This window comes from Melanaphis sacchari, unplaced genomic scaffold (genome assembly GCF_002803265.2).
Source record: "Melanaphis sacchari strain LSU unplaced genomic scaffold, SCAv2.0 Contig0_pilon_pilon, whole genome shotgun sequence".
NCBI classification, from domain to species: Eukaryota; Metazoa; Arthropoda; class Insecta; order Hemiptera; family Aphididae; genus Melanaphis; species Melanaphis sacchari.
Genome location: NW_020270366.1, coordinates 10,463,903 through 10,491,469, shown reverse-complemented (window position 1 = coordinate 10,491,469; position 27,567 = coordinate 10,463,903). Strand labels below are relative to the sequence as shown.

Genomic DNA, 27,567 nt, shown 5'->3' with positions numbered 1-27,567 from the left:
AACAATACCTACAGTATATTTAATACGTGCCATTAGCTGATGATGAACAAAATTATGTTATATTAATATTACCTACTATTTATTATTGTAGTTAGTTGAGGAGATACTAGAAATGATGTTATAAACAAGCGTATATGGTATACGTCGGTATATGTATATTTTATATACTATGCATGGTTAGGTTATCGCATTTAAAATTTAGGATTTCAATATAATACCGTAAATCACGTGTATTGCTTACAGTCAATCTTCATTATGATTCATAGGTACATTAGACGTTGAGAATATGGCATTGTCTAAGGCACAATCAAATGATGGGGGAATAAATTGTGCTCATAAACAAAATATAGATGAGTTATTAGACTGAGCTGTACAGTTGTACATATGAACACATGACAGAAATCATCAAGAGACAACTAGAATCAAATAACCCTTCACAAAGAATTTTTAAGAGTATATTTGAATTTCTATCCTTTTTTTAATCTTTTTATTTTTTTTTATCAAAAGAAATTAAATCGAAAAAAAAATGTTCTCAATAATTCAAACATAAGACTATACATGAGTAGTAACCTATATATTTTTTTTATATAATGCAATGTTTTATTTTAATTTTAATTGACGTCAAAGATACAAATTTAAAAAAAAAGTAAATTACAATTTAAAAATTTAGTTTGTTTAAAATATATTATTATTGAGGGTAAATACTATATTGATAGGTCAGGTGTTTATTATTGTTTATTCATTATTTCACATTATTTAAAATAAAATTGAAGAATAAATAAAAGAAAATTGTAATAAAATGAAAGAAACTATGTTGAATATTAATAAAACATAGAATATACCTATTATAGGTATAGTTTTAAAAATGTACATACTTGGCTGTAGGGCTTACTTAAATATTAAGTGTATAAGGCGTATAATTTAAAACATTATTTTTAAGGTTAAAATAATATTGCCTGCAGATAATTTATATTTAAGTTTCATATAAATAATAGAGTTTAGTTAAGTGTTTTTTATGTAATAAAGAAAAATAATACTACCAATAGCCTACTTATGCATTATAATTTAGGAGATAATAAAATTACTGTTATTAATTAATCAGCAACAAACATGTGAAAGGTTTAGGTAGTTAAATATAAAATATATTTTATTTTTTGATATATATGTATAAAGGTATATTATTTCTTCAATATAATATAAAATATAAGTTAAAAGCTAAAATTGACACATAATATAATTATATTTAGTAAAACGATGCTATGGTTAATTAGTATAAAGGTTTAAAATTAATAGTTATGGACAAAAAAAAATGTTTTTGAAAATGTCACATTTATAAAAATATTTACATAAAAAATATAATATTAAACCTATTTATTTGTTTATGTATAAAATATATACATAAATAAAATTAATTGATCTATGGACAAGTTTAAAATAAAATTTCAAGCGATATCTCGATATCACATTTGACTTCTTAGACTCAGATATTACAAAGTATACCTAATTCTCAACACAAATTAAGGATAAGCTGAAGTACGACATAATTCGTATATCTTTTATTCCAATCTATAGAATAAAATGATACAAAAGTCATAAGAAAATCTTAAAAATATTTATTTTTTTTATGAAAAGGGGTATAATTATGCTAAATATAATTTACACAATATAATAATATATGATATATGATCATTAAAAACAAGCTGTAAGATGATTGTTTATTTTATATAAGTGATAATTATTTTATTAAAAACGTATAATTATGCTACTATAACATAATCGGTAGTTAATACCCATATTTATAATTGAACGATGTAATTCTTATTTGTAATCCATGGCAATCGGACCATGTAGACGCTTGGGAGAATTCCATTTTATTGTAAATAATATTTGAATGTTCTCAGTCCGTTAGATCGTTGTACACACAATTTAATAATAATAAAAAAATGCGCGTCGAATACTCGAATATATGTGTATCTATATATAAGTTATTAATACATCACCTAAAATAAATTGATCGCCAATTAAGATCACAATGGTTTATGGCTGAGATGATGATACGAGTGAACTTAATACATGCACACGCACGCACGTAAGCAGGCAAAAGGTTTCATAGCATACTTTTACTCGCGTAGTTGTGTACCCCATGACAAATTAAATAAGTATCATCACAGTTTTTTGATACGCAGCCCCTGCTTAAATATATCTTCACTTCGCCTATATCATAGTTCTCTATTTCTTATTATCTGACATTATTGCTGCGTGAATACAAAATGTTCTCAATTCATTGTAGATCCACAGTATAATCAAAATAAAAAAAATTATTATTTCGTGCTAGATCTTTGAAAATATTTTTTATCATCGTAATTCGTAAATCGTTACTAAGTTTATTCTGTGTACCTACTTAATTACTTCTGTCACTGAATAAAATATAATTATTCTGTGCTTCAGCTAGTGTTTTTTGCTAAAAAAATAAAAAATAAAAATTTGTTAATAATATCTAATGATAACACGGGAAACTAAATTAACCAATCAAAAGTGGAGAACTATGACATAGGCCGGTATGAAGGAGATGCACATACTACGCAAAACTAGTACAACTGTGATGATAACTATCTAATTTATCATGGTATACTCTGTACTAGTCAGACTAAAAGTTATAAAATTTTATGTAATTCATCTGTAATTATTCGGTTATTAATAACACGTGTATAACCGAAGTAGTACACTTAAGTAACATACTTTAAAAATGTTTAAAAGAGAAAAACATTTGTTGAAATTGTGTTTTAAAAATAATCAAAATTTGTCCAATACTATCCAAATCTATTTGATCCTAAGTTCTTCTTTTTGAAGAAAAAATATGTTATATTATATGAATATATTTAAATATATATCTAATTGATCTATAAGAGGAATAATTTAAGTAAAAGAAAAAAGTTGTTAACTTTTAAATATAACCTAATACCTAGTAAGGTCAATCCCACTAAACATCAGTCTATAAAGCTGCTTTTAAAATTATAGAAGAATTAAATCCTGCTATATCCCTTCACCCAAAATCAAATTAGACCACCCTAAGTAAAATTAACGTTTTACATTAATAACATGTGGTGATAAAAACTCATAATAAAATATCGATTTTTACTTAACTTAAATAACAGTGCAATGTTAATATACTAAGATTTAATCGTTAAATATATTAACATTTTTTTATGATTTTTAAATTTTTTAAATTATTTTTTTCCCAAAATTAAAAAAAAAAGTAATTACAGAATTGACTAATGTATTGAATATTGACATTTGTCATCCATAGTCTATAATACATTAAAATAGTCTCGCACATTTATTAATATATCTATATTCTATATATTAATTACGGTATTTCGTTGACATAATAACTTAAACTTTTAAATATATGCTATATAAACTCTTTTTATTTAGATTTTTCAAAGCACAGTTATCTGTAAAAAAAAAAAAAGTTAAATTCTTATTTAAAATTACTATGAGGCTTTAAATGTATACAGAATATCTACAAGAAAGACTATAATGATTCGGATTGTTATACCAAAACTTAGTAGTATTATAAATTCATTAAAAACTGAAAAATACAATTATTTTAACAATTAATATTCAATATTAAAAAAAAATAAAAATATTTTAGTACCAAGCGGAAACTACTTGAATACTTAAACAATTTTAAAAATAATATTAAATATTATTGTATAATGTATACATAGGTATAAGTATAATTTATAAATGTGTGTATTTATTATTATTGAAAACAACATTAGCATGCCTTGAAGTATATTATTGAAATATGTTTAATTCCTTAAATGATTATATTATTATCATACTAGATATTTTATGTATTTATTATTACTACCTACACATTACACATTCATATTTTGTGTTCAATGTGTTCGCTATTCAAGATGTCCCTAAAAACTTGCTGTTTTCATTATTATTATTTAAATTTACAAGTATGTACTTAACATTTGTTTAATTGAAGTTTATTTAAAAATGCATTTACATTGATCTAAAATAATTGTATTCACATAATTACTACGAGTTAAAAAAGATTAAATTAAACGAAAAATACCCAGTTAAGTATATTTTTTCATAATATACGTATTAACTCATTGTGTAGCCAATGTAGGTACATTTATAAACCTTCAAGTGATTAATCTATTTTTATATATAAGCTATAAATGAAAAGGTCGAAGGTAAATCTGACAGTATAGTAGTGTTGATCCAAATCAAAGTAATATATAAATTTAATAGAATAAATTATAACAAATACGAGCAATATACACATTACACATACATAAATACTACATCAATATTTCATGAGTAAATTATTATATACATTTACTGTATAAAACATAAAAGTTCGATAAGCTTATCATAAATAATAGATTCAAAAAAAATTAAGTTAGTAAATGTTAAGTAAATCAACACAATACGTGTAGTTAGTTGTTAAAAGAAGTTTGTACATTGTTGTACAGATAGATATTATTGTTAATATAGTAATTAAAATGCTTTTTAAAATACTGTTCATAAATATAATAGATGATTATAGATTAGATGTATAATAAATTAAATATTTAGAATGTACAACATCATATGAGTAAAATCGTTTAAGTTTTACAAAGTTCAATTTTTCAATTTTAGATTATTATTTTATTTTTTTAATATGTAAATTGTTGCAGTTGTGAAATAATTGTATTTATTTATTTATAATCATGCGTGTTGATTTTAAATTTGCGTAAATTACACATCTAAATTAATTTTAATGAATTTAAGTGTTTTACTAACCAAACAATACAAAGAAATATTTGCTTTACTAAGGATTGTAAAAAATATACGCAATTGGCTTTATAGTAATACATTAACCTATAAGAGAAAGACAAAGCATGTAATGCATGTGTAGTCAATACACACACTTAATTCAGTGAAAAAATTTAGGACCATCTAGGTCCTACATGCTTTATTCTACAAATAATGAATAAACAAAAAATGTATATGTATAACAATGAAATATCCGGAACAAACAAAAATTAATTAGTCGTATATAATTATAGGAAATGTTTTAAAATAACTTAAGTAATCAATTGTTACACGTAAAATAACAACAATAAAAAAATTTATTTTTATCCAAACTTGATTTCAATTGCAATTGTTATTATTGTTTCTTGATTTTAATTTCTTTTTTTCTCTTTCACGCTGTGTGTTTAACTATGATGTCTCTTTATTTTAATCTAATTTTATCTATATAAAAACTTTTATTTTAAAAATTCTTATTGTATATAACTTTCTATCTCTAACACAATCAATGCTTAGAAAAAATAGATAAATTTCTCAAATTATGTACATTTATGTGTAATTTATTTCAATGTTTTTTTTATTTAATAAATTAAAAAGAAAATTTATGATACAATTAAAATGATGTAGAACTAATATATAGATAATATTTTATATGTTTATATTTTATTTATTGTTTTTTATTCATTTTTATAATAATGAAACTCAAAACTCACCGTATTTTTATCTTTTGATTTTTAAATGACAATCCATATTCTTAATTTACTTATACACATAAAGCAAAATAGTTTTTTGAAAACTTAAAATATTGAATGAATAGTTCTTTAGTTGTTATTTTTTTTCTTTGATTATTTAAAATTTAATGTTTATATAAACGGGATGGTAAACCTTAAAGTTTATGTGACACTTCTTGATATTTAACTTTCCTTTTCTAATTTGTATTCAATATAATACAAATATAATTTTATCTTACTTATAAATAGATAAATAGCGGGACTTTTAAGGTTTATCGTTATAAACTCAAACCATTTATACCTACACAATAACTTTATAAGCGATCAAAAGTGGATTCATTTATCATAAACTTTAGGATTTCAATTTGTTTCATAGACTTAACTCTTGAGAAAGCCAGATCAGTGGATTTTCATGAAATATTAGCTATTAAGGATAGCATTAATATAATAATAAAAACAAATTCATAAATAGCTTATAAATAGCTTATAAATAATATATATTTTAACATGTAAATAAAAACATTATACTGCTTCTTTTCTGATGGTAAAATTTTTTGAGGCATATCACATATAAATTATATTACTGAGAAGATATAGTGTTTGACATTTAAAATAATAATTATACATTATAGTATACATTATTTTGAAGATAAATCTAAATAAATGACATTAAAATAAGTTTATCTATATTTGATTTGCTATTAATAGTCATATAGTATTATTACATATTAAGCATTCTTATATTTCTATACATTGATGATCGAAGGGTAAGACTATCAAACAAATATTTGTTACAATGCCACGATATATTTCAGTGAACACTTTCTAATATCTAGTGTAAAACAGAATAGTATATGTTATCATTTGTATAATGCTTAAGACAGCCATAATTAAAATTAAATTTAAACAAAAATTTGAAATTATTGTTAACACTTTTAAAGTATTGCGTAAGTATTTTAGTGTAATTACTGTTTATTTATTTTAATTCAATGATAATAATAACTAAATATAAAATTAAATTTAGTATCAAATAAACGTAATTTATTTTTTAACAAATTATATAACTTTTTAAATTATTTAAAATAGTGTTTAAAAATTAATTTATAGAAAATATTAAAATTTTAAAAATATTTTGATCATAATTTGAAGTTATTACTTATTACATTTTATTTTATTTTTTAAGACAATAACGGCAAATAACAAAACAAAAGATTTATTATTATGCTATCACAAAAATCTTCTTTTAATTATGATTTATATTAAGTTCTTTTATCGGTCAATATTCCTTTAAAATAAAATATTAAATGAATTATTCCATGTTTTTTTTTAGAAAAGTATACGCAGAACAATATACCTAACAAATAAACACTAAAGAAAAGTATTTCAAAATGTTATTTAGTTAAAAATTAAACTCAAACTAAAGGCTATGTTTGAGAAAAAAATTCTGAATTTCAAACGATGTTAATAATTTTGAAAATTCAAAACGATAGAGAAGCTTTAAGTGAGTTCTTTTTTGATGACTTGTACTGAAGATTTGGCTCATTTTAAATTTACTCCAATCACTTAGTAAACATGGAGAATAATGTTTCTAAGTATAAATATTTACTATTCGATTTAATTTTGACTATATTAAATAAGCTGTAATAGTACATGCAATAATTTTCAGTAATTTGTAAGCTTTAATAATTTTTATTTTATAAATTAAAAAAATAAATGTATTTTTTATTAATTTTAACTATTATTTGTAATTTTTTAAACCATTTTTTACGGTAATTTTTTGTTATATTTGCATATTTTGTTTTCGACCATTTATAATTGTCTTAAATTCATCAACTTTCAAGCCTTAATTAAAGTAATATAAAATTATAGAAATTTAGACATTTTTTAACTGATTATTTTTATTCTTTAAAGAAAAAACAATTCTAACTTATAAGTAATGAATTCCACAGACTGACTTAAAATCGTCTAAGTTTAAACAAATTATATGACAAGAATTAACAACTACTATGTGAATTTTAAAAATAGTAACCTTTCTAACAAATTTAAAAATTTTTTCATTATGTATTAATGCTACATAAACAAAATACAATATAAATGCAAAATATATTTTTAAGAAAATAATTTCCTTAACTAAACCAAACCACGTGAGTAATTCATTGTGGTATTTACATGGATTCACATTAATTGAATTATCCATTATGGCGTTATACTTCCTTTTTTAAGTGTCACACATTTTAATTATGAATATTAAATTAAATTAAATAATTTAAAATTTTATGACAGGTCTTAATTATTTATGTCTAAGAGTAAATAATCCATGAAATAACAAATGTAATAAAATTTTAATTGTAAATACAGTAGAAGCCGCTTATTAGAAACACGGATAATTGATACAATCGTGTTATTGAAACAAAATGTCTCGGGACGGATCGGCCGTATATTAGAACATTGAAAATAAATCGGATTATTGAAACATCACATCGGTTATTTGAAACAATTGGGAGAAGGTCAGTTGACATATACACCGATTATCTAGCGATAACCAATGTACTTCAATTTTATCTTTGCTGTCGTTACGTTTATTTTTACTGTAATTTATCGCGAGAATGCTCTTTCTGTACGTACTGGTCGTACCGTTTGTAGTTTAACTTCAGCGTGCGTATGTAAAGATTATTAGTGTTTCCTTTTTCTAAAAATCTAAAAATGTCTAAACGCTAAGATTTTAGCCAATTTTCATGCGACCAATCGTGGTTTGAAACTCATTAGACCGATTTGCTAGCCCAATACACACGCTCTGATATTTTCAAAGCGGACGAGACTGGGCTTTATTTTGGAGCTCTACCTGAACACATATACGCACTTAAAATAAGTGACAAAGCTAAAGGGGCAATATTACTCGTATGAAAATATGGTCATGGAGTTACTCGACGTAAAAAAACAAATTACGAATGATAAATATTTTACATAATATCGTAAAATATACACAATTGTGCATACTTTTTTAAATTATACAATATAGGTACATACATACATACATATTTTTTTCGCGTACCTATTATTCATTTTTTTTTTCAATCGCTTATTAGAAACAATCGGTTAATTGACACAATTCACCTTGGTCCCAAAGTGTTTCTAATAAGCGGCTTTTACTGTATATGGTTCTAAGTGTTATAACAAGCTTATAAAGCGATATTTTAATAGAAAAATATGTAGTTTATAAGTAATATATTATATTTTGATAACATTTACAAAATATACGAATATAATAAAATTATCGTTTACTATTATTTCAATTAATAATCAGTTATATTAAGTATTATAAGGTATTTTATTATTTTTTTAAAAAAAATATTATGATATTTTTGATGATAAAAATAAAATGTATAATATTTACGATTCACCGAAGACTGTCATAATCCCTCCAAATGTTCCCTTTGTACTAAGAAATACAAATAAAAGCTGCTCTCAAATAAAAAAAAAAAAAATAGTTCCAAGAGTCCAACGCCCATTCTAAAATCAAATCTTATGCGGGCTACCAAAAATCAAAACTCACACATGGAACACAAAACCACCGACACTCTTTTAAATCTTATATCAAAATTAAACTTTACTAATTATTCCCTTTACTCCCTTCTCTCATCAGTCTTAGACGTATTCATAGCTAGGTACCATAGCAGTATTCCATGACCTCATTGACCAGACAATTCTTATTAAATTGATGCAATATTATGTACAGTTATCACTTATTATCAGTTGACATAATTCTTAATTTCTCTTCCTTTTCTTATTATATTATTTAAAACTATACCTAACTAACTACGACCACAACTAACACAACATTGTATTTTGTAAAACTATATGACTGTTTAAACTTGTAATAGCATGTAATATGCTGAAACATTTAAATTTATTAAATGAAAAAAAAAACTATACTTCTATACAGCTATTAAATATGATACATAATATATATCATAATATTTAAATTTTATTTAAACAGCTTAATTTGAACAATGATAAACCACAAAGTTTCTTTGAATATTTATTAATATTCTAACGAGTTTCCTTATAGTCTATGTTAAAAGATGTTAATTATTAACAAACAATTTAATCACTTAATTTCTAAATTTCTTTATACATTTTTTATACCTAGCTATATTAAGCTTATAATTACCTAATTTATTTTTTTGTTTAAGAATGATTTTATTTTAATCTTTTATTATTATTATTCTTTTTTTTTTTAATTAAATAATATTCGAACTCATTACAAGCATTTTTAGTATTCACTCATTAAATTAATTATAAATTGATTATTTATACTTGTTTGGGAGTCAATAATTGCATTTAATAATATAGATGATCTGATTTTGCTTTACGAAAAAGTAATATGTTTATGTTCTTAAAAAAATATTTTTTTTTTAATATTTTAATAGGTCTCATAATTTATTAATGTATGTTAATAATTTACAAGTTAATATAATATTTAAGACATTAAAAGTAATTATTACAAAAATAAATATATTGACTTTGCAATGATTTATGTTTTATTAATACTCTTACTATATCCCAAATACATATTTTAAAATATTTGTCAGAATTACTTAATTCTATGTATTTGACAAAATAACTCGCATATAAATATAAATTATAGAGTTTATGAAAAAATTAATAATTTTACTTACATATAAATATTAAATCTATGTTTACATATCAATTTAATCATAAAATTATAAATCATTAATATATACTGTTTATATTATATAATTTAATGTTCCAAAAATAAACTAGTATTTTATTAGAGGGTAAAAGTTTTAAATTTATTTATTTCCATGATATTTTTTTTGAGGTCCAGTGAATTTTCTGTGTAGAAAAATGTCTAATTTAAAAATTATAAATTATACAACTAATTCACATGCACAAAGTTAATAAATAACAATATTTTTTATAGGTTAATAAAAAACCCCCATAGGAAGTACCTCTGCTCTATAGAAGGTGTAAATTATTGAGTAATCACTCTAATAGATGAGGTGAATTTTAATTTAATGAGAAATCATTAGGTAAGAAAATATTTTTTAATCAATGACAGTTTATCTGTGTATATTATTTTTAAGTAAAAAATTAATAAAATCGTAACTCTTTAAAAAAAATTAAAACTCAACTGTTTAAAAAAAAGTTATGCATATATGTTTTTGATATTTTTAAGTCACTGTAAAAAAAAGTTATGACGAATCTAAACCTTTTGAATTTTAAATCTTTATCTATAATTGTACTTTTTCCCAAATAAAGTTATTATCATACACAAATCAAAAAACCATTAAAAAAATAGTTAAAAATAGTTTGTAAATTTCTCTAAATAGCACAAAAATAATAAAACTTACTGTATTTATAATTTCTATAAAATAGTATTCTTAGTATTATGTTGTAATACAATTAAAGACTTTTGAACTATGATAGTAAAATAAAATTTATAATGATAAAATATAGTTGTGTATAAAAACTTTTATGTTTGTCTTTTTTTTTCCTCTCAAATATTTTGAAAAATATTATGAGTTTCATTTTTGGCCTACTTCCCACCCCTAGTTCCAAAGTCTGAAATCATCTTTGAAGTATATAATATAGATTGAAACAATTTCTCTGTTAAAATCTAAAATAATATTTTATAATAAAAATTCGAAGGGATATGACATATTCATATTGGGTGGTATAATATGTAATAAAAAATTTATTAAAGTCTTTTCAATCTAATTTTCTTCAAAATCGTAAGTTAAGTGATAAACAGTATACTTACAATAAATCTTAATAATAGATATTTTTTAATTTTATTATTAATGTATCATATTATTTCAAATCAAAGCAATTAACTAACCAATATTCTATATCAATTATATTACCTAACCTAACTACGATATTACCTGTGAATAAAACATATTGTTACTTCATTTTTTAAATTTAATACATAATATAAAATTACACGTTTGACCAATTCATGAAAACGTTTGTTACTTGGTATCTAAAGAGTGAAACTAGGGCACATTTTTCTAACCAAAGTCACTCCTAAATATAGACCCCTAAGTACACATAATATAGCTATTTTGTTAAATTTATTTTTCAAAGATATAATTTTAAAAAAGTACAGGATATGTGTAACATTTAATGCAATGCAATTTAGTTTAATGTGGGCGCAGGCGATTTGATATACATCTCAGTATAGAGGCCAGTATCATATTATTATCTGATCATGAGAAATATAAGCCTGAGAAGAAAATAACATATCCCTGCGAGTGTGTAGCTGAATTGTTCACGTATTATTACATACAACGGGATTACCGATTCATCATGCATTTCTGAACAATCAGATTAGCTGATGTTACGGACTTAGAGAATGGTTGCTTGCCAAATTTGACAACATTAAAATTTTTAGTGCGTTTAATTGAAAACAGTAGCTTACAAAACTTTCAAATCTAGATACGAGCACGTCTAACAACAATGATTGATGTAAAAACAACGTTATTTAAAGCAGTGATGTACCCATATTGCATATACATCACGCCGTACGATATACCTTGCAGGGCTTTTCCAAACAAATCCTGCTTATCTTACATCGACACAGCTTGTTAACGGTGTATTATTTTAATGAATTCTTCGGTAATGTAAAAAGTATTGCATAAGGTATTTTCATAAACTTCAAAAAATAAATAATAACAATATTGCTTATAAATTTATATTTTCCAGTTTCTAATCTATACTTTATTTTAAGCTACATTAAACAAAATAATTTCAGCTCTTTTTCTATTAATAAAAATGTCAGTTTTCATCGATGGAACATTGTATTAATCGTTCAAACCATAAATAGTTATTTTAAATTTAAAATTCAACTAATTAGAAATACGAGGTAGTGTAAGATAAGAAATTAATTGTTACTGTCATAAGACAATATTTGAAAATTTTAATATATTTAAATTATTTTTTGCTGAAGTTATAAATTTATAAAAATTAGTAATCTAAATAAATGATATATTAGATTCTATTTGTTTATATTCCTTGAGAATAAAATAAATAAAATTTTACAATTTCATTTAAATGTCCTTTTAATCGTGATATATTATATGATATATACCATACAAAAATCTTTTCATCTTTTCATTTTAAACACATAACCAAACAAATAAAAAAATAAAAGTAATAAATCTATCAATACTATCAATAATATTTTTTTACATAACTTATATGACATTATTGTAAATTATATATTACCTATCATATTTTTAAATTGATAATAAAAATTAAATTTAAGTAACACTTTTGGATTATTAAATAACACAACATAATATTATGTTGTAAATTATATAATTTGGAAATTTTGATTTAACATTAAATGTACTAAATACGATTTATAATGAAACCAATTATAATGTAATTAACTTTACTGAACATTATTATCTTTGAATTAAATTACCATCATATAATATTATGAATTATAATATATACTCATTCGAGTTTAATATATTGATTTTTAAGTATTTTAAATTAATTTCTAAATTGCTATATTACATATTTCGTACACAAATTTATATAACCACATACAATTTATTTAAAGTGTTATCAACAATAATAATGTATTTAATATTATTATACAATTAAAGTAACTTAATTTAATACATGTATATATATATATATATATATATATATATCGAATAGTTTTTCTTCTGCTTTGGTATAGTGGTTTATTTCATAATTATGGTTTAAATAAAATCTAACTAAAATTTATAATTTAATATATTACAAAATATTAATTCAAAGATAAAACATCATATTTTAAAATCATGGTTTTAAATTAAAATTAATTTATTTTAATGCTTAAAACTACTCTAAAATAGAATACATTTATTACACAAATACATCGACAATTATTTTATTAGATTAGTTAATGAATAAATGTTATATATGAGTAACTTTAAAGTTAAAATAACATAACTTAACCCGTAAAATTATTAAAACAATAACATTTTAAACTTATTAAAAATTTCCAACAAGTTATCAATAAATATGCTGGGTGTTTTTCATGTATCTGTTGTGACTATACATTCTAAAAATGTCCACATCACTAAGAGACTAGAACTCTAACTTTACTAAAGAGAATATTTAATACACTTTTAAATAAAATACATACATTGTTAAACTATATAGTAAATAAGACTATTTATACTTTTTTGGAAAATTATTCTAGCTAAAAGTATCTTATGTAAAATATAAAAATTATTTATATTTTAATTACTATCGTTTTATTTAAGAAAAACTCTACTTAGATACTAAATGCTTAATTTCAAACTATAAATTAATTATATATTTATTTACAAACCTTTGCAATAATTTATGTTTTTTCTATTTATATCAAATAATTTAAAATATATTATACACGACGTCTTTAAGTAAAACATTTATACAATACAATAAAATACTACATTAAAATAAATTCAAATAATTATTAAAAACAAATTTATTTTACACACCATACTTTTATATTCTAATAATTATTAATTATTACACATTTAATTTAAATTACATCACTAACATGAATACTTTATAATATGTTGTTAAATTTTTTATCAGATTAAATTAATTAAAAATACTTAATTAATAAAATACCGTAGAAATAACAATGTTAAATGCTAATTAATTCAAAGAAAAAAAATAGTTTGTTTAGTTATATAGTTCTATGTTTGATCCTTCTTGTATTTTTTATTATTTTTAACTAATGTTCACATCTGTAATTATTATTAATCAAGGTAGATTACAGGGGAATAACTTGTAAAACCTATATCAACTACTTAGTTGACATTCGTCAGTCAAAACGCACCTTGCCGCACGTGATGTGAATAAAGATACTTGATATATTAGATGAACTACATGTGGCTTAATTAATAATATTGTAACTAACTTTCTCATATGGGTAGGCTATAATTTTTACACATTGTACAATATGATATAACACTGCGGCTTTTTATATAAAAAATGTTAACATATTCAAATACCTCGTGTACCAATTTCTTAAATTGTTGAGTCTAAAAACAATAACTCTATTTTGTTTAATAAAACTTAATATCTTCGGTTAAAATTGATAAAATAGTAAATTTAATTAAACAACAGTTGAAAATGCTACAATTAAAGAAAAAAGCTCATTTATATTTTGAAAATGATACGAGTCAAATTAGTGCATTTCATATTAATTATTCTGTCAGCGAATTATTATTAGGCAATTTAAAACCATATGAACGATTACACTAACAATTAAATAGCTTATTTACATATTTCAAAATAATTACTTTAATCTTGAAATAAGTGTTAATATAATAGAGTAATAATGATGCAATCAAATAGGAACAATAGGAAACAGAATAATATAAACATTTTTTCACTTTTTTTTTTTTTGTGAAAATTATACAATTCCATAAATCATTAAATATTTATCATTATTTGGTAACTTTTGTACGTTTAATTTAATTTATAATACAGTAGAAGCCGCTTATTAGAAACACGGATAATTGATACAATCGCGTTATTGAAACAAAATGTCTCGGGACGGATTGGCCGTATATTAGAACATTGAAAATAAATCGGATTATTGAATCATCACATCGGTTATTTGAAACAATTGGGAGAAGGTCAATTGACACATACACCGATTATCCAGCGATAACCAATGTACTTCAATTTTATCTTTGCTGTCGTTACGTTTATTTTTATTGTAATTTATCGTGAGAATGCTCTTTCTGTACGTACTGGTCGTACCGTTTGTAGTTTAACTTCAGCGTGCGTATGTAAAGATTATTAGTGTTTCCTTTTTCTAAAAATCTAAAAATGTCTAAACGCTAAGATTTTAGCCAATTTTCATGCGACCAATCGTGGTTTGAAACTCATTAGACCGATTTGCTAGCCCAATACACACCCTCTGATATTTTCAATGCGGACGAGACTGGGCCTTATTTTGGAGCTCTACCTGAACACACATACGCACTCAAAATAAGTGAAAAAGCCAAAGGAGCAATATTACTCGTATGAAAATATGGTCATGGAGTTACTCGACGCAAAAAAACAAATTACGAATGATAAATATTTTAAATAATATCGTAAAATATACACAATTGTGCATACTTTTTTAAATTATACAATATAGGTACATACATACATATTTTTTTCGCATACCTATTATTCATTTTTTTTTTCAATCGCTTATTAGAAACAATTCACCTTGGTTCCAAAGTGTTTCTAATAAGCGTCTTTTACTTTAATTGTAAAACGTTGGTACTATATAATATTTGATTCAAATTTATAAGTGAAAGTGACAGATATTTTATAATAATATAATCAATTATCATTATAATATTGCACTGAATGTTTAAATTATATAGTTAAATGTAAATTTTATTTACACATCGATATATATTACCTATTTATTTATCTGTTATACAAAAGTTCAATAATAATGACCAATGGGCACTTAAATTTTATCTATTTTTATTCATATACGGTAAAATTATTTTTTATACTTAAAATAAAAAGAAAAATAGAATACGATTTATTGTTCCTCAAATTATATCTATAAGAAACGCAGTATTACACGTAATTGTACAATAATTATTCTTACGGCCGCTTTTATAGTCCACGAAGGACTTTTGCTGCTTCTATCACTCGTTTACATCTATCTCTGTATTCGCTGATTTTATTCTTGTTACTTGTGAAATATCGACAAGATCTGTTGTTACCCTTTATGATTAAGATAATACATATGTTGGGCCTTTTTCATTCCAGTCCCCGATAAAATTTACCTTCAGATCCCAATATATGACCAGTTCCTAATCTTTTACTTTTTAAACACGCGATTATAATTTTTAGAATAGTTGGTAAATTTATTGATCTTTTCATTTTTTATAATTATTGCACATTATAAATTATAAATCAATTAATAGTATCAACATAATAACTTTTTTCCTAAAATGAAACTTTTCATCGTCTCCTTTAGTTACCGAACAGATTTCATGTATAAGTAAATATTGAGTGTAGAAAAATGACATATTGTTTAAGTATTCTTTTGATTTTTTGAATAGAAGTTTCAATTTAAACATTTTTTTTTAGTGTATAATAATATCCCTTGTTTCCTGAGAAAATTCTTAAATCGATTTCGTTCTGCATTTTATTTTGATTATTTATAGTAGTTCCTAAATACCTGAAGCCTCTATATCCATAAACTTGAATATCAATTTAAACTATCGTTTATCTTGACATTACTAGATATAGACCAAACAATTATAGAACACTAGAATTGACTATATCTAGAAAAAAAAAACACAAATATTTTAAAGAATTTAACTTAAACCTAATTATTATGTTATGTTTATGATGTTTTTACATGTGTTTAAATAATTTCATCACCATTAATTATATAATAATATCTATGTTGGATATGTATAACTTAAATTAACTTAACTATATTGTACATTTATATGCTATTCATATTTGTACATTCTTAATGGTTTTAATATTATATAATAATTGAGCAGCTAAATAATAAAAATTAACCACGTTATCAATTTTGACGTATCTTTGAATAAGTTCCCTGAAAATATGTTACCAATGCAAAATTATATTCTTTACGGTAGTTTTTATATGATATCACTGAGTTACCTTGACCATAAATGATTTGATTCAATGTAAATATCTATCGGACTCATAAGGTATAAATATTTTAGAACTTATAGAATTATGTAAATAGTATTAAATTCCATTATAAAGTTTAGTTATTACTAATGTTATTGTACCAACTTTTGAGATAGGGAGAAATTATATCATTTATACTGACATATTTTTATAATGTCATAAAGATGGTATTAAATAGATATTAAGATATTGCGACGTTCTATTCAATCCAAATATCGGTTTAATATTTTTTGGTCATACTGAATAACGTACATTTTGAACAATCCTAAATTATTTATGAGATAAATTGATTACTATACATGTATATTATATATATACTGCAACACGCCTCCTTCATTATTTTTAACCAATTAGCTGTCGATATTTATACCTAATCCTGTTAAGTTAAGGAGTTTGTGGTTAGCAATTCTCACTACACGAACTGGTCTTGAAAACTTGGTTATTGGATCTATAGAATAGAGTTTTCTAAGTTTTATTTTACAGTTTCTAGAAGCTTATGACCTGAGTTCACAAACAAATACAATCGAACACAATATAGCAAAGTGTGCAAGGTTTATTAAATTATTTAAATAGCAATAGTTTTATACAGTATCATCTGAATAACCGTTTTTAAAAGTATTATACTGAAGATCACAGAAGTAATGGTGTACAAATTGAAATAATTTATCTGTAAGATAAGTTATTGTATTTATAGTAAATAAAGTTATGATATTTAGAAAAATGACTGCTATACAGGATAACTTCGAATTTACAATTCAAAACTCGACTATACTGGTTATGTCTATAATATATATTTTCATCCTCAACTTTTGTGTGATCTGTTAATCTAAGCAAATTCGCCGAGTGCGACTTAAATGACCAGCCAATAATCTGTAAATTGTTACAATATATATATATATAATGTAAATACGGCAATCCATGAATTTTAATGTCAATTAATATATTTTAAATATAGTTATATACGTTGTGTTTCATTTAAGTAAAATCCACCGTCATTACCTTTTTTATATAGTTATTTTATTATGTATTATGTGATTTTGGAAAATTATTACTAGTCATTAGTCAACCTCAACTGTGACAACGTTTATATATAGATATATATTTATCCTGAATATAAAACAAATACAAATTTTTTTTTAATGTCACTTACAGAGCAAAACGTTATTAAAAAAAAACAATTTAAATAATATTCAATTATAATTATTCGATTAAATTTTAAATATAATTATTTGAATAATTATCGGTTTTTTTATTTAATCAAAGTTTAAACACATTACGTTTTGTAATTTTAAACACGCAAATATTAAAAAAATGTAAGTTTGATATTTTTAGCCACGTGATTATAAATTTCATGTTATTGGGAATAAATTCAAAAAATAAATAAGTATAACATAATTTATAAGATTATAGAAGACAGTATATATATTATATTATATTATATTATAATATAAATCCTAATATTTTTATAATAATTTCGTAATAGGATATCACAACAATAATAAATTGTGAGTAGTAATTAGTAAATATCAAATTGTAATAAAATAAATGATTATAATTTATAACAAATACCAGATACGTAGGTATCATAAAATATTTAAATTGGGTTTCAAAGTAATCATTTCTTTTAAATTATGATTTGATAATTCGTTGAATTTTGGTTAATTGGTCATAGTTACGGATATTAGAAGTTGGATAAGAATTAAACGAATGAATTATAAATCAACCCAATGTTCAGTTAAAAAATATATTTATAGAATAACTAAGTTATTCTATATGAGACTATAGTATTGAGCATAGCATACTGAGAATGAATTATTTACTATAATAACAACGTAATCAATATTCATATATATATAGTGAGTTACGTACATCATATACATAAGTTAACTACGTATCAAAAAAATGAATAACTTTTAAAAATTAATTTAATAATTAATATAAATTATACTATAATTTTATTTAAAAATTAATTAAATACACTTTTATTTAAAAAATTATAGCTTTTAATTATTTAAATTGTTTTTTATTCGAATAATTATGTTTGAAAACATTCAAATAATAATTTTTTCAGATTATTCAAATACATCTTTATTGAAATAATTTAAAAAACGTAATTTGAATAATTTTTTATTCGGTTACTTATTTATTTGAATAATTATTTAGATACAATTTTGTCCAATACTGGTCTTTAGAAAAACTTTAAGATAGTCAATGTATAGATGCATGTAAACATTTTACAAGTTTAGTTATACATTTACACTAAATATTTTCATCAGTTGTTGGTAGATAAGAGCGTGCAGAGCTCTAGAGGATGAATGATTTGGGAAATGCATCTAAAATTAAAAATTAAAAACTAACGCATAACTCACAAACCCACAACCGCCACAACCCTGCACAATGTGAAATTTGAGCCTGACTCAAGAACACTTGAACCACCGTAATTTTGTCAATAATTTAACTTTGATGTATTCCTATCTGGCATCTGCATTGATATGTGCATCTACATTGATATATTCATGTTTTATAATTTATGAGAAATATGTGACCGTGTCAAATTATTATGTATACGTTCAAGTTTAGTCAGGACGCATTCACAGTGAATAATGATACACAAGTATTATATAAGATTAGAAGCAATAGTTAGCAAGCAATAAATTGGGAACGAAAACAACATGGAAAAATACCTTATAAGTACCGATAATAAAATTAATTTAACCGTTATTCTGTTTGAAAAATACAATTATAATAGTAATATTGATAATATTATAATTTAAATTATGACAAAAAATTAAGAAATAAGAAAACTATTTTTATTGACCTTACAAAGTGATCCTGTTTAGTTCGATAAACATATTATTTTTTATTTAAATTTAAGTAAAATTACGTAAATCATCAAAAATTGTATTTTAAAATCAAAAATACTACAATAAATCAATTAATTAAATACATTTTTAACAATAACAATGTATGATACATACACAATAGTATAATACCTACATAAATATCTATATTGAATATACATGTATATATTATTCTTTCGATAGTCATAAATAAATAGTGTTATATTTATTATTTCATTAGAAACTTCGTCAATAAAAACAACCAATCCATATATATACAGCAAAAAATAAGCATATTTTAATATATATCGTACATATTTATTATTTATATGTACCTATATATATTTATAATTTAGATAATTCAAGTGTTATATTATAATTTATATTCTCATATGACGTGTGGTATGATTATATTTTTTAAATTTAACATTCTAATTATATATGACGTACATTAATTTGTATAGAAATTAAACGCATAAAAAAAAATAAATGCATATGATTCAATGAAATATTAGTTAGGACTTAAATAATATAATAATACAATTAATATAATCTTATTTTACCTACTAATAACGTTTTATTTAAACTATAGGTAATACTTTAGACTTTAGACCAATACTCAGAATCATAAATATTTACTTAATTGTTTTTTTATATTCTTAGAAAAGTTAAAAATACATTGACATTACAGTAATGATTTTTTTTCATTCATTTTATTTTTCGTGAGTATTTTTTAGACGAATGAAGCTTTTACTTGAAAAGTTTTATGTCGTAGTACATTTATAAATTGAAAAATAATCTATTATAAATGGCATATAGTTCTTTGAAAATATTTTTAAAAAAAATTTCTTCAAATGTTAAGAGAACCTTTACAAAAATGTAGAAGAAATATTAGCATGCTCAATTAAAAAATTCCTGTCGTGCTCTGCTGTGTACTAATAATTTTAATATTTTCGAAGGTTTCCAAATTTTACATCACAATATACAACCGTCATACTACAAGACTAGTAAAAATTTATTATAAACTGAATTATTGGGTAATTACGTAATATTTACAATATAGGTAGTACACGTATCAAAATTATTATTATTATTATAATTTATTAATATTTAAAAAAAAAAAATATACGTATATTTATTATGATAAATATGCAATGCCATAAATATACGTATTTGTATTTTCATTCAAATAAATATTTTATTAAAACTTCCATTAAAAAACTTTATTTAATTTAATAAGAAATGCTGAATTATCCAAGCAAAATAACACAATATTATTCATACATTTCTATTAATTAAACATATTCAAAAATAATCAATATCACAATTACCATTTTTAAATATTTATATAATTTTGTAAGCCAGACAAATGCATATTATTATTGTTGGCACAATTTTGATATAGGTAAACCATTATAATTTGTTTACATTAGTTGCCACTTACCTATCGAGTAATATACAGCTTTATTTATAAATTATTATAATAACATTTCTACACGTTAATTAATTTACTATACTTTATTATACTATATTTCAATAGTTATAAGCTTTTATAAAATACGAAATCGGTAAAAACCAGAGTAATGAAGGAAATAAAAAAGAATAATTTATAAAACATTAAGAAAACGTGTTTATTAAAATAAAAAAAAAATCTTTTAAAAAAAAGCTAGAATTGGATTCTAAACTACAAAACATCGAAAATAATACAATATTCTGCGTATCCTTTGGGCTTGGTGATTTGCACTGATCTTCGTTTTGTCTAAAAACCTTTTAGTGAAACACAAGGCCAAACAAATAAGGTATTTTTCAGTATATAAATTCATGCGTATTTCCAACAATATAAAAAAAAAAAAAAACTATAAGTATTACTTATTATACCTTTATTGTTTTTTTTTTTTTTTAATGTATATAATATTATATAATATCAGTTTTTATATAATCACATTCAAAATACAAGTTTAAACTGAAATTTTAATTGTTTTCAAACTATGTTAAAGAATTACAAAGGCAATATTTAATTTATATTTATAAATGCATGATATCTGGTAGCCCATAATTATTCAATACTTTAATCACTTTGTTAGTTGAAGCGTTGCTTGTTAAAATTCAAAACAAATAGATTGAAAATATTTATTATTGTGAAATTATTGTTAATCCGTATGTTTTTATTTAAAAAAAAGGATCAACTATTCGAATCATCACTGTAAAATACTCGTATATTACTGACTTAATCTGAAAAAGATAAATTTTCGTTCGTCGTGCTGTTATTTACAATTATTTTTGAACATTGAAGTACGATTTATACTGTATTTTTAGATTGCGAATGAAAAAAAAAATCATGAATTGGTTTTTTTATTATTATTATTAATTTTTATTTTTCTCGGCAAACGACTTGAATCAGTGAATAAGATACACTTAATAAATTTATGTAGCATCTTTTAAGATCAATTATCGAGAATGAGTTAGGCTAAAATAAGGTCAATTTTCAACTTTTCTAACAATATCTAAAAAATTTTAAAGAAACTTTAAAAAACTGATGAAAAATGTCTAAGATATTTTATAGTGTGGATTTAATTGACGTCCGTTTAAAACAATTTTTCTTTTTAATAAAATTTATAAAATAATATAATAAATAGCTATACAATCCTGTATTATAATAATATGTTCTATACACCTACTAATCGTTTTAATTATAGTCTATCCGCTCCAATTAATATAATGTTGATTACAGGTATTTCAATAAATAATTTTGACTTTTTTTAATGACAATTTATCTAGGTTAAAATCATTTATTTAGTTTTAACGATACCTATTAAATGTAAGTTTTAGCCAAGCATATGTTGTAATGTGTTTAATTTTGGTTTGTAAATTTTTGGAAAATAATTATTGTTCTAGGCTCAATTAATTGGGTGTATTCTTAATAATAATTAATAAATAAATCCTATATAAATATGAGAAAATTTTGAACACATTATTCTAGTCACTATCTTCTTTATCGTATCTAACTTTTAATTACATAAATATAAAAAAATATATACTTTATTAAATTATACAGAGCTACTTTTAACAAGTGCAGAAACTGATCATAATAATAAAAGTATGTGATTAAAAAATTAGGAATTTTACTAAGATTATAGTTAGGTACCTATTATAAATGTATACAATTAGATAGGAAATATAAAAGGTACTAAAAAATCATTATATATTATCAATATATTGATATAATGTAATTTTTATTCTATAAAAAGTATTATGTATTTTTTTTTTTTTTTTTTTTTTTAGTTTGAATAATGTACTACTAAATTTGTTTATATAACAACTTTACGGAAATTTAAATTATAGTATAGTTTAAATAAAAACATAATTAAGTGTAAAATATATAAATTTAAAATTAGAAAATTAAAATAAAATAATTAATTAGTAGGTATTATATAGTTATATGTAATATTGAAATATATGATTGTATCATTAATTTAATTTAAAAATTCATAAGTAGACTTATATGATTCATGTAGAAACTAAGAAACAAAAAAATATATTTTTTTTAAGTTAAAAATAATATTAATTTGTAAATATTTGAATACAAATATAATTAGATAAATTAGATTAAATACATACGTTTTACCTATCATGAATACGTAATCAAAGAATTTTTTATAAAACTAAACTATGTAGCTTTTTACAATAATTTGATCCAATTTTTAATGAGATAAAAATTATTTTACAACTCTCAAGAAATATAATATTATTTTTTTAAATTTATTAACGATTCACTAGATACACTTGGAAATAGGAAACAGATAAAAGGAATGATTATTTCAAAGTGATGTGATCAGAACGTAATCGCGGAATAATTATTGATCTCTTACTAATACTTTTATTTGACTCAGAAAAATCATCGTCAGAGTCATCAAATTAATTTTCAATATGTTCATTAGCACAGTCCACATAATCGGGATCAACATTTGTATCATTCGAATCATCTAAATAATCAATTTCTTCCGAATTTTTAAGCCACAAAGTCACATTTTCGGACATTTTAGAATAAAAACATGAAAAAACAAATAAAACAAAAATATACTATACGCACGCGTTTACGAAAAAATATTATGTTGATACTATTGAGTGAGCGCAACGTTCACTTTATGGATACTAATAACATTGCATGTTGATATCTAATTAAGAAATATCTATAAAATTATTATATTTACAAAAGTATATTTAGACATGTGTCGATTGAAGGTATAAATAGTATCAAATGAATCAAGTAATAAATAAACAAATGGTTCTCAATATACTAACAAGGTGAGCGCCGCGCTCAACACGATACCAATGACGGGTTAACATTTGGTGAAAATTTAAAGTGCCTATGATTATTCATTTTTAAATTATACCAAAATAAGTATAATCAATTTTGTTAAAAAACTTGTTTTGGGTAATTTTTTTTTTTGGTTTTTTTGATTATTTTAAAAAGTATAGGAAGAATATTCCATTTTTACATCAACATTATCAATTAAAACCAATTCCCTACCAGAAATCATATTTAAAATTAAAAATCGAAATATTTTTTTTTACTATTAATTTGTTTATACAAACAAAAATAACTTACATAGTTACATCATATAAAATAAATACATTCATCACTTCACTCAAAATGAAAAATATATAAATCAATAACTTTTTTATCAACATTATATTTTTTTCAGCTTAAAAATAGTATTTATTATATGATAGTTATTAAAATTAAAAATAAAACATTATGCCAAAGGCGGACATAAACCAGTAAAATGTTAATTTTTTAAAAACTTTTTAACTTACTATTAAATTAATTTTATAATTAACTTAAATTTCAATAAATTAGCTAGATTAACCACCATTATATAATAAATCGTCTTTTAGATACCTGCTTAACGGATGATTACATTCGTTTTACACTTTTACAATGATCTGTGTTTGTATGTTTTTTCGCTTTTAAAAAGCCCAAATAACCACAAAAAATAGTTTAAAATTGACAACATAATGGAATATTTGCATACATTACTCAAAATAGTCAAAAAAAAAAAAAAATTAACAAACTTGAATATTTAAGCGTAATGTATTAATATCTCCTAAAACATTTTTCTAGTTTTGTAGTTTTTCTATAAATATTAATTAAAGAAACTTGATACTTTTCATCTCTACTTAAATTAACATTTCTTTATACACAATAAACTTTTTTTTTTTTACAAAAAAAAATAATTTATAAATGCTAATACTCGGTAAAAGATTTTTAAAACGGCAACTTAAAAAAACATAGGGTTTTCTTTTATAAATGTTTAAATTTTGATGAAATTGAGTAATTAATTGTATCTAATTATTTAATTACTTTGTTTTAATTGAAACATTTTATCATTATGTATAATATATTTATTTATTATTGTTATTATTATTATTATTTTTTTTTTTTTTTTTTTTTTGACGCAATTTAAATTTCAAAATATTTAGATTAATTTCAAGCTATCATACCACGATTCTATACACAACATTGTTATGTACATCTGTGGTATTTCCTTACAATTCAATAGCAATAATGTATAATACTTAAAGTATTAGAATAAATAACAATATATTATGTGTTATTCGTGTCAAAAATAAATTTAACATTTCAAACTAATAATAGAAAATTAAATGAATAATACTTTTATAAAGAGATTTATAAAGAGATTGTGTTTCCAATTTTTACTAAGAACCGTTTTTATTTACAATAATTTACCATTGAATTCAAATCTAACACATTAGTTGATCAAATGGTCAATAGCATAATATTTCAAGTTTAATCCTAAATAATTTATTTTAATGTATTAATGTACGTATATCTATTATATTTAAAAATAGAACTATTATCGCACTCGTCGATGTTGAATATAATTATTGCAATTCTGTTTTGTATAGATCAATTTTATATAAATATACAGCCGATCACCAAAAAATATATTATAATTTATTATTATTTTTACTAAAAAGGGGTTGAGTCACTCTTGATATATTATAGGTATATGTTTATTTAATTTTTACATAATATGTAATTGAATTATTCTTAAGCTTATCATTTAATAGTTTACGTATTACTGTATATTACAATTTAATATATTATTTTATTATCTATTAAATTGTTGTTAAATGCTTATTTGAAAAACTTTTAATTTTATGGAAATTCAAACCAACTGTGAAAAACTCTCTTTGAAAGTTTACGAAATATCTCTATATAAAACTTGACGATGGTATCTATAATTAGTTAAGATCGACAAAGATATTTAATTTTACTTAACTTATTACTAATTTAATGAACAATTATTTATTTTTTATTTAATATACTTAAAATTCGTTATAAATAGTACATTAAGATTATACTTAGTTAATATCATAAATGTGAATCAGATAATTTTATATGCATGCATATTATGTCTAAAAGTTTTTTGTAGATGATTTTAAAATGATCCTATGTTAATTAATAGAATCAAAAACCTTTCATAAGTTTTTCAAAATAATATACTAACGAAAGTTAACTCATTTAATCTTAAATGTATTGTAATAACAAATACAATGCAAGATTGCTATTATTTCTCATGACCAGAATTTTTATATGACAAAATTTTGAGATTTTAAGACCTAACTTTAGTCTTATAGTATCATACATTTTAAGGTTTTTAGGGATCAAAAAGTCGGTTAGAGAAAACTAATTTTGTATTAACATAAAATTTAAGAACTCTTTATTAATAAAATAGTTTAAACTATCATATAAGTACACTTAAAAATTCTAATATTTGCAAACACAAATTATGCTATATTTCCACTCAACGACGTCAAATTGTGTATAGAAATTCCATGAATACTTTGTTATTTATACTACGATATACTAATATGACTGGGTTTTACATATTTCTTCAACAAAAATAATAATAATACTTTATAATTAATAGCAATTACTTACCCAAAGTAGAATGATAGGAATTAAAATAATAATAATTCTTGTATATTATGATGACTCAAAACTACACTTGGCGCGACCGATAACGCAATATACAGGTTCAAGCGATACACCAGTGACGACGGTTCTACAACGACTGCTTGAAGACTACATTGCGTAATATAACACGCGCTTTGTATCTGGATACCCGTTAGTGGCGCTGCCACCTGTCCAGGGACCCTATGCCAAAGTTTCGGGACAGCCGAAAAGTCAAGTGTATACGAATACCATTTTTCTGAGAGTAATGTAAGCTGTAGCTTACAACTATAGCTTATTGCTTAAAATATAATAATATTATATCTAATCTCTATTTGAATACGTTTAACAGTGACTCTTAACTTTGGTTTGAAACATGTATTAGTATTACTTACAAACACTAACTGGCCTTTGCGCCATTACCGTTGATTCCGTATACGCCCGTATAATATACTATGAATTATGTTTAACAATTTGAATAAAC

General features: G+C 22.4%; 1 protein-coding gene across 2 annotated transcripts in view; it reads right to left on the bottom strand.

The window, feature by feature from the left end:
* The window catches only part of LOC112593787 (sex peptide receptor-like), an 88,003-nt gene extending 60,818 nt beyond the window's left edge, over positions 1–27,185 (bottom strand). For both annotated transcript variants that reach the window (XR_003114611.1, XM_025338332.1), the window contains exon 1: positions 27,072–27,185. The gene's annotated coding sequence lies outside the window, so the exon portion shown is untranslated. The remainder of the gene's footprint in view (positions 1–27,071) is intronic.
* Between the last annotated feature and the right edge of the window lie 382 nt (positions 27,186–27,567).